The sequence below is a fragment of the Salvelinus fontinalis genome, chromosome 26, assembly GCF_029448725.1.
Source record: "Salvelinus fontinalis isolate EN_2023a chromosome 26, ASM2944872v1, whole genome shotgun sequence".
In the NCBI taxonomy this organism is placed as follows: domain Eukaryota; kingdom Metazoa; phylum Chordata; class Actinopteri; order Salmoniformes; family Salmonidae; genus Salvelinus; species Salvelinus fontinalis.
In genome coordinates this window covers 44165183-44175912 of record NC_074690.1, presented here as the reverse complement: position 1 = coordinate 44175912, position 10730 = coordinate 44165183, and positions in this window count along the sequence as shown.

Here is a 10730-nt window from a genome sequence, read left to right as displayed (position 1 = left end):
GAGGTATTGAACAGGAATATGTGGTGGTGGAGGTGTGATTGAGAGGATTGGTGCTAGTGGTAGTGAACTACTATAATCCCTGTCATATTGGATCTAGAAGTGCTGGAGAGGGTGGAGGGCAAGAATAGCAGCAAGGTAATGTGGTGTGGGAATTTTAATGTCCACAAAACACACTGGGGGATGGGGGGGGGGGGGGGGGGGGGGACGGGGGGGGGGGGGACAGATGGATGGAAATGGGAAAGTGATGGAAAATCTGATATAAATTAAAGATCTGAGGGACCAGGTTTGATGTAGCCACACAGAAAGACCTTGGACCTCACTCTGGTATCTAGTGCGATGGTAGGAATCTGTGAGTGGGAGGTGTGGGAGGAGTCGGCAGTGCGGAGTGATCATTACCCCATAGTATGCACAGTAGGCCAGAGGGAGGAGGAGGTGTCAGTGGATGGAGTAGGCAGGTGGGTGTTTGGAAGGGCAAAGTGGGATCAGTTTCAGGAGCTGAGTGAGCACGTGATGGCTCGGGTGGATATGAGAGGGGATGTGAATAGTATGAATAACTGGGTGAGAACAGTGTTAGTGGGGGCAGTATCAGAGGGAAAGAGAGAGGCTGAGATCTAATATGAGGGAGAAGGGGATACAGGAAATTAGTTTAAAGAGTATATTGAGTAGAACGTCATTAGATATAGTCTCAAATATTTTGTTATCTTTTTTAAGAACAACAGGGCTGGCAGGTAGGATTTAGATTCTCCCTGTCTCTGGCCCACACTCCAGTACAGTAGGTGGCGGTAATGCACCACAACGTTTGATGTTGCCGCTGAGAAACCCCACCGAAGAAGAAGTACAGGGCGGAAATCAGGCCTACCACCTTCGTGTCGTCTGCAAACATAATTGTGGTGTTGGAGTCGTGCGCGAACAGGGAGTACAGGAGGGGACTAAGCACACACCCCTGAGGGGCCACGTGTTGAGGGTCAGTGTGGCGGACATGTTGTTGCCTACCCTCACCACTGGGGCCGGCCCGTCAGGAAGTCCAGGACCCAGTTGCAGAGGGAGGTGTTTAATCCCAGGGTCCAGGGTTCATACAGACAATGGCAAGTCAAATTCAAGGACTTTCAAGTACTTTTTCAAGCACTAATATTTATTTTCAAGGAACATCAATTTCTAATAGTTCATATTATGCAATTGTTTCTAGTCACCATCAGATGGCAGTATAGCACCAAAAAGAAAAAAAAAATCTGCAAAAAAAGAAAAGTCCCTTTTTCAGGACCCTGTCTTTCAAAGATAATTTGTAAAAATCCAAATAACTTCACAGATCTTCATTGTAAAGAGTTTAAACACTGTTTCCCATGCTTGTTCAATTAACCGTAAACAATTAATGAACATGCACCTGTGGAATGGTCATTAAGACACTAACAGCTTACAGACGGTAGGCAATTAAGGTCACATTTTTGAAAACTTAGGACACTAAAGAGGCCTTTCACTGACTCTGAAAACACCAAAAGAAGGATGCCCAGGGTCCCTGCTCATCTGCGTGAACGTGCACCAGGCATGCTGCAAGGAGGCATGAGGACTGCAGATGTGGCCAGGGCAATAAATTGCAATGTCCATACTGTGATCCCTAAGACAGTGCTACAGGGAGACAGGACGGGACAGCTGATCGTCCTCTCAGTGGCAGACCACGTGTAACAACACCTGCACAGGATCGGTACATCCGAACATCACACCTGCGAGACAGGTACAGGATGGCAACAACAACTGCCCGAGTTACACCAGGAACGCACAATCCCTCCATCAGTGCTCAGACTGTCCGCAATAGGCTGAGAGAGGCTGGACTGAGGGCTTGTAGGCCTGTTGTACGGCGGGTCCTCACCAGACATCACCGGCAACAACGTCGCCTATGGGCACAAACCCACCGTCGCTGGACCAGACAGGACTGGCAAAAAGTGCTTTTCACTGACGAGTCGCGGTTTTGTCTCACCAGGGGTGATGGTCGGATTCGCGTTTATCGTCGAAGGAATGTTAGTCACATGTCTGTGGAACTTGTTCAGTTTATGTCTCATTTGTTGAATCTTGTTATGTTCATACAAATATTTATTTACACGTGTTAAATTTGCTAAAAATAAACGCAGTTGACAGTGAGAGAACGTTTCTTTTTTTGCTGAGTTTACAAGGAAATTTCTAAGTGACCCCAAACTTTTGAACGGTAGTGTATGTCCTTTGATTTGAAAGAATAACACCTTGCTGAGTTAGTACAACTGTATTACCTCATCATTACCATAACACAAAAGGACCTATGATGCATTTGCTCAATTATTTACATTTTTATTGTTTGCCCACTCTATTTGAGGGTTATGTGGATTGTGGGTCCAAATCACAGAAAATAGAGTGTACAATTAGTCCGGGAAGAACATTGTAAAGTCATTGTAAATAATGACAAAAAATATCTACTTCATTAGCCTATCCATTTCAAAGCCTATAGAATGTCTACTATAGTGAATCCCTATTCAGTTATTGGAGGTTCAATCCCCCGTCTATCTAAGGCGATCCAAGGATAAGACGCCACCTAGTGAGCAATGTCTACAAAGCGTGAAAGGCAGCTAGAAATTTGACACCTAACGTTACATGTTTTAAAATAAAATGTCTCTGCTCATTCCAGACCACCAAGCCAACGCCCCTAACAAAGTAACCTTATCCTGCACAGTGCAAGCTATTGTAAAGGCCACCTTAGTTATAAAACACGTTATTAACGTTGACAGGTTATTAGCCTACTTATTGCACTGCACAGCCAGGGGCTCTCACTGCATAAAGCAGTGTGCCAACCCCCACTATTTGGGTGCCTTCTCCATTACCGTTCTCCAAGCAGCAGGATGTTATGCTGATAGCACGATCGCGACTACATTGTTTTCCAAAATAAGAGTCTCCCTGCAAAGACACGCTAAACTGGGAATTTAGCACTAGTGCAGTACCAAGTTTTTTTCACAGCATTGCTACCACCTTTTAACAAATAAATTCATATCAACTGGGGTGGGAAATACTCAGTCGGGTATCTACTAACCAAATATGGTTAGATTTTGGGGAAGGACTGTGTCATACTGCCTGCTGCTGGCTTTTCACTCTGCCCCCTCCATAGCCCCCAATGCAATACACTGTAATAGAGTTTACATGGGATACATATTGGCTTGTAGAGAGAGCACTTACAGTTGGAGTCGGAAGATTACATACACTTAGGTTGGAGTCATTAAAACTCGTTTTTCAACCACTCCACAAATTTCTTGTTAACAAACTATAGTTTTGGCAAGTCGGTTAGGACATCTACTTTGTGCATGACACAAGTAATTTTTCCAACAATTGTTTACAAACAGATTATTTCACTTATAATTCACTGTATCACAATTCCAGTGCGTCAGAAGTTCACATACACTAAGTTGACTGTGCCTTTAAACAGCTTGGAAAATTCCAGAAAATTATGTCATGGCTTAAGAAGCTTCTGATAGGCTAATTGACATAATTTGAGTCAATTGGAAGTGTACCTGTGGATGTATTTCAAGGCTTACCTTCAGACTCAGTTCCTCTTTGCCTGACATCATGGGAAAATGAAAAGAAAACAGCCAAGACCTCAGAAAAATATTGTAGACTTCCACAAGTCTGGTTCATCCTTGGGAGCAATTTCCAAACGCCTGAAGGTACCACGTTCATCTGTACAAACAAAAGTACGCAAGTATAAACACCATGGAACCAAGCAGCCGTCATACCGCTCAGGAAGGAGACGTGTTCTGTCTCCTAGAGATGAACGTACTTTGGTGCAAAAAGTGCAAATCAATCCCAGAACAACAACAAAGGACCCTGTGAAGATGCTGGAGGATATAGATACAAAAGTATCTATATCTACAGTAAAACGAGTCCTATATCGACATAACCTGAAAGGCCGAAATTGAATTAAATGTCAGGAATTGTAACGGCTGACGCTCTCCTCATCCTCGGATGAGGTGAGGAGAGAAGGATCTTCAGACCAAAACGCAGCTTGCGGGAAATAAGCCATCTTTTTATTTATAACAACGATGAAGATGGCAACACGAAAACAAACACTTTAACAAACTTACAAAATAAGAAAACGACGTTGACGAAACCTGAACATAAACTTACATAACTAAACATAAACTCACGTACAGGAAACAGACGACATCGAAACGAAACGAAACAAACAAACGCTACAGTCCCGTGTGGCACGAACATACATACTGACACAGGAGACAATCACCCACAACGAACACTGTGACAACGCCTACCTAAATATGACTCTTAATTAGAGGAACGCCAAACACCTGCCTCTAATTAAGAGCCATACCAGGTAACCCAAAACCAACACAGAAACAGAAAACATAGAATGCCCACCCAACCTCACGTCCTGACCAACTAACACACATAACAACTAACATAAATAGGTCAGGAACGTGACATTACCCCCCCCACAAGGTGCGAACTCCGGACGCACCAGCACAAAGTCTAGGGGAGGGTCTGGGTGGGCATCTAACCACGGTGGTGGCTCAGGCTCCGGGCGCGGTTCCCACCCCACCATAATCCATCCTAGCTTCCTCCCTCCAAGAATGTCCACCCTCTTTTTTCCCCCACAAAATCCTCTTAATAACATACCTACTAAGGACAACACCGGGACAGAGAGATAAATCAAGACAGAGGGATAGATAAGAATATAGAGGTAGATGAAGATAGAGAGGGAGATCAGGATAGAGGGGCAACTCCGGACTGAAAGGCAGCTCCGGACAGAGAGACAGCTCTGGACTGATGGGCAGTTCTGGGTATCTAGCCTTTTCAGGCTGAAGGGCAGCTCATGGCTGACTGACGAATCTCGACGCTCATGGCTGGCTGACGGCTCTCGACGCTCATGGCAGGCTGACGGCTCTCGACGCTCATGGCAGGCTGACGGCTCTCGACGCTCATGGCAGGCTGACGGCTCTCGACGCTCATGGCAGGCTGACGGCTCTCGACGCTCATGGCAGGCTGACGGCTCTCGACGCTCATGGCAGGCTGACGGCTCTCGACGCTCATGGCAGGCTGACGGCTCTCGACGCTCATGGCAGGCTGACGGCTCTCGACGCTCATGGCAGGCTGACGGCTCTCGACGCTCATGGCGCTCTGACGGCTCTGGCTGCTCATGGCGCTCTGACGGCTCTGGCTGCTCATGGCGCTCTGACGGCTCTGGCTGCTCATGGCTCTCTGACGGCTCTGGCTGCTCATGGCTCTCTGACGGCTCTGGCTGCTCATGGCTCTCTGACGGCTCTGGCTGCTCATGGCTCGCTGGCGGCTCTGGCAGATCCTGTCTGGTTGGCGGCTCTGGCAGATCCTGTCTGGTTGGCGGCTCTGGCAGATCCTGTCTGGTTGGCGGCTCTGGCAGATCCTGTCTGGTTGGCGGCTCTGGCAGATCCTGTCTGGTTGGCGGCTCTGGCAGATCCTGTCTGGCTGACGGCTCTAGCGGCTCCTGTCTGGCTGACGGCTCTAGCGGCTCCTGTCTGGCTGACGGCTCTGTAGGCTCATGGCAGACGGGCGGCTTTGCAGGCTCATGGCAGACGGGCGGCTTTGCAGGCTCCTGGCAGACGGATGGCTCAGACGGCGCTGGGGAGACGGATGGCTCAGATGGCGCTGGGGAGACGGATGGCTCAGATGGCGCTGGGGAGACGGATGGCTCAGATGGCGCTGGGGAGACGGATGGCTCTGGCCGGATACGGTGCACTGTAGACCTGGTGCGTGGTGCCGGAACTGGAGGCACCGGGCTAAGGATAAGCACCTTCCTACTAGTGCGGGGAGCAGGGACAGGGCACACTGTATTCTCAAAGCCCACTCTATAACTGATGCGTGGTACCGGCACTGGTGACGCCGGGCTGAGGACAAGCACATCAGGATTAGTAGGGGGAGAAGATACAGTTTGTACAGGGCTCTGGAGACGCACTGGTAGCTTAGTGCGTGGGGCCGGAACTGGAGGCACCGGGCTAGATACACGCACTACAGAGAGAGTGCGTGGAGGAGGAACAGGGCTCAGGATACGCACTGGTAGCCTAGTGCGTAGTGTAGACACTGTAGGTACTAGGCTGGGGCGGGGAGGTGGTGCCGGAAATACCGGACCGTGGAGGCGTACTGGCACTCTTGAGCATTGAACCCGCCCAACCTTACCTGGTTGAATGCTCCCGGTCGCCCGACCAGTGCGGGGAGGTGGAATAACCCGCACCGGCCTATGTAGGCGAACCGGGGAAACCATGCGTAAGGCCGGTGCCATGTATGCCGGCCCGAGGAGACGCACTGGAGACCAGACGCGTTGAGCCGGCCTCATGACACCTGGCTCAATACTCAATCTAGCCCTACCAGTGCGGGGAGGTGGAATAACCCGCACTGGGCTATGCACTCGTACAGGAGACACCGTGCGCTCTACTGCGTAACACGGCGCCTGCCCGTACTCCCGCTCTCCACGGTAAGCCTGGGAAGTGGGCGCAGGTCTCCTACCTGCCCTTGGCCCACCACCTCCTAGCCCCCCCCCAAGAAATTTTTGGGAATTACTTACGGGCTTTTTTGGCTTCCGTGCCAGACGCGTTCCCTCATAGCTCCGGTTCCTCTCCCCGGTAGCCTCTGCTCTCCTCAGTGCCTCCACCTGTTCCCATGGCTTTTCGGGCTTCCAGCCACGTCTCCTTGCTGCCTCCTCAAACCACCGCTCCTGGGCTTTAGCTGCCTCCCTCTCTTCCTGAGAACGGCGATATTCTCCTGCCTTAGCCCAGGGACCTTCTCCATTCATTATCTGCTCCCATGTCCAGAAATCCTTGTTTTTCTCCTGTCCCTTACTCCGTTTATTTTTCCCTTGCCGCTTGGTCTTAGCGTGGTGGGTGATTCTGTAACGGCTGACGCTCTCCTCATCCTCGGATGAGGTGAGGAGAGAAGGATCTTCAGACCAAAACGCAGCTTGCGGGAAATAAGCCATCTTTTTATTTATAACAACGATGAAGATGGCAACACGAAAACAAACACTTTAACAAACTTACAAAATAAGAAAACGACGTTGACGAAACCTGAACATAAACTTACATAACTAAACATAAACTCACGTACAGGAAACAGACGACATCGAAACGAAACGAAACAAACAAACGCTACAGTCCCGTGTGGCACGAACATACATACTGACACAGGAGACAATCACCCACAACGAACACTGTGACAACGCCTACCTAAATATGACTCTTAATTAGAGGAACGCCAAACACCTGCCTCTAATTAAGAGCCATACCAGGTAACCCAAAACCAACACAGAAACAGAAAACATAGAATGCCCACCCAACCTCACGTCCTGACCAACTAACACACATAACAACTAACATAAATAGGTCAGGAACGTGACAGGAATTGTGAAAAACTGAGTTTAAATGTATTTCGCGAAGGTGTATGTAAACTTCTGACTTCAACTGTATATACCGGTCTCAGTTAAAGTGGGGTGTAAAATACCCAGTTGTCTCTACTAACCAAATATGTGCAGGTTTGGAGGGGGACTGTGTCGTACATATCCAGCAACACTTCGGTCTTCACCCCCTCCATAGCCCCCGATGCAATACATGTCAGATAGTAGTTAAACTGAGAAGGAACCAGAACACACTGCAAATTATTGTGAAGATGACTGAGATAAACAGACGGTAATCAAAAACATAGATGTAGAACCATTGATGAGCAAGGAAACACTTGAGTGTAATGATTTTGAGGATGAAGTAGATAAACAGCCACTAATTCAAATAAGCAAGGTCAAGAACACCCCAGTGTGTTTTGTCAGCTGAAACAACTTTTAAGCAATTTAGGCAGGAAACTGCAAGTAAGTCAGTGTTTACACTGACCCTTAATGAATGGGAAAAGGTCCATTCACAAAGAGGTGTCAGGAATTTTAAGACATACAGCTGGGAAGGCTTATTTGCAGCAGAAGTAAAGGAATCAAATCCCTATCGTACAATTATTTTTTAGGAATCACCACTTTTCCGTAAGTAAAAAAAATGCAGTGTAACAGGACAGACTAACCATTGCTTCAACAGAGGCTTCAAAACAGCGATATGTGTGACGTTATATTCATCTTTTGTGAAGGAAATGCTACCTGCAAATTTCATACCCAATGATCTCCTCCACATCCAAAGTTAATGCTCTCAAAATTGCAGTCGGTGCAAGAAAGCCATTGATAGCCAGGGTAAATAACGAATAGTTGAACCAAGTCATATTTCAGACAGATATAAAAGTTCTCTCTACAAGAATATATGTATGCCATGTACAGTATATTACAGTGTATTTTATTGGGGGCTATGGAGGGGACAGAGTGAAAAGCCACCAGCAGGCCGTGCGACAAAGTCCCCCTCCAAAACTAACCATATTTGGTTAGTAGAGACGCTACTGAGTATTTCCCACCCCTCTAGCTGAGACAGGTAGACGTTCTCTCTCTACGAGCCAATATGTATTCCATGTATAATACTTTACAGTGTATTGCTTTAGGGGCTATGGAGGGGGTGGAGAACGAAGTGCTGCTGGATAAGTATGACACAGTTCCCTTTTTTGAAAAACTAAAACTATACTGAAACTATTATCTTTGACAGAAAAACGAACTAAAATAAAATAATAAACCATCCTAAATTATGTTTAGATTTCGTTTTTTTTCTTCTAAACTTTTCTAATGGTGTTTTCAAGCTTGTGAATCTGGCGGGTAAATGCTGCAAGTAGATGTCGATGTTTCAAATAGGCCTAGCTTGTGCATCACTATCTATCACTAGCTAACAGAGACGAAATCCAAGGTCAAGCACAGAGCGTGACTGGGCCAAGCTCGAACAGCTTGTGAAGTTGCTGGAACCGTTCGCAATCCACACCGACCAACTTCAAACTGACAGCCAGCCGCTGTCTAAGGTGGTGTCATGCGGTCTCAATTTTGAGGCACACTTGCGGTCAACTACTGTTGCAAAACAGTTGGCACAGGTCCTCCTGAAATCACAGCGTGAGCGCTTCGCATGCATACGGAAACCTCTGGTAGCCAACTTCGATCCAACCCCTGCAGCAGCTTGCTTGATGGACCCAAGTGTGTCTGGCACTTCACTCAACAGATATGGAGCCACTGATGAGGGAAGCAGAGACTTTTGCACTTTAGTTAATCAGAGTACAGCCGTGGAGCAACAGGACCCCAGGAAGATGCCAGCATGATGAATCCAGCAAGCATCTTGGCCACAGTGCTTCAGAAATGTATCTTCCTATCGAGGATTGTGTCAGGGGTCACTGTCCAGCCGGAGGGTCAACCTGGCAGGGCATTATTACATTTTATTGGTCACACATATTTAGCAGATGTTATTGCGGGTGTAGCGAAATGCTTGTGCACTAATATGTAACAATTCACAGCAATACACATAAATCTAAGGAATTAAGAAATATATAACTAATAATGTAAGAAAGAACACAAAAAAAACAAAGTACTGCAAAGTGGCTTAGCAGCTAGAAGCAGAGCCATCTTACGGGTGCACTATGCAGAAATCCCTCCACCATTTTCTGGTTGCTAAAATTAGAATAGTTAGCCTAATTTCAGTTTATGTGACAAAACAAGCATGTATAGTGTAGAGCCCTCAAACTCAACTCTGGATCTCAAAGCCAGTACCACTGCGTTGTTTCATTGTTCCCCTCTAATTAGGGACTGATTTAGACCTGGGACAACAGGTGTGTGCAATTAATTATCAGGAAGAACAGAAAACCAGCAGGCTCCGGACCTCGTAGGGCAGGGGTGTCAAACTCATTCCACGGAGGGCCTAGTGTCTGCAGGTCTTTGGTTTTTCCTTTCAATAAAGCCCTAGACAACCAGGTGTGGGGAGTTCCTAACTAATTAGTGATGTTAATCCATCAATCAAGTATAAGGGAGGAGCGAAAACCCGCAGACACTCGGCCCCCCGTGGAATGAGTTTGACACCTGTGTCGTAGGGTAAGAGTTGAGTACCCCTTATTGTACCATCTAACCTGCTGTGAAATATATTTTCTATAACCAAAAAGATTGTATTTTCAGCTGTTTGAAGCTGGTGTACAAAACCGGAAGTAAAAGACGCAAAACAAAACTTAACAATGGGAAGCATAGAAATAGTGCACATAGAACAGATCTACTGCTTCTTAAACGTGCTTTTATTGAGAATTACATATCTATAACAAACATTTCAGATCGCCCAAAAAGTTACATATTGTAGTTTTAAGTGCCCAGTGTGAGCTTGTGGAAATAGCTGGAAGAAGGAAAGGGGGGCATGTTTACAGTCAGCGCTCTAATTCTGTCAGGCAATGATGGCTTTTTATCTAAAGCTGTGCCCTGTGGCACTAGATCTGGTTTGTGCTCCTGAATCCCAAGTATTCGTGGAGACAGTATTCTGTCTGTGGACAACTGTCATCAGACTTGAGAAACTGAACGAACACTTCTCTGGAACGCAGTCTTCTTAAAGATAAACCAAAGAATCTTGTTTGGTTGAACAGAAACACACACACACACAAGCTGGCTGTGAACTGGGATTGGTAATAATCTGAGAAAGATTTAGGGACTCCCATTGCTTTAAGACTTGGTCAGGTGGTTTAAGCATGTCCCAGTTTAGGTCACCTAGCAGGACATATTCAGACTTAGTGTAAGGGCTGGTTGGTGCTGATGGAGGACGATAACACCCAGCAACAGTCAACAAAGAGCTATTTGAAAGTTTAATGCT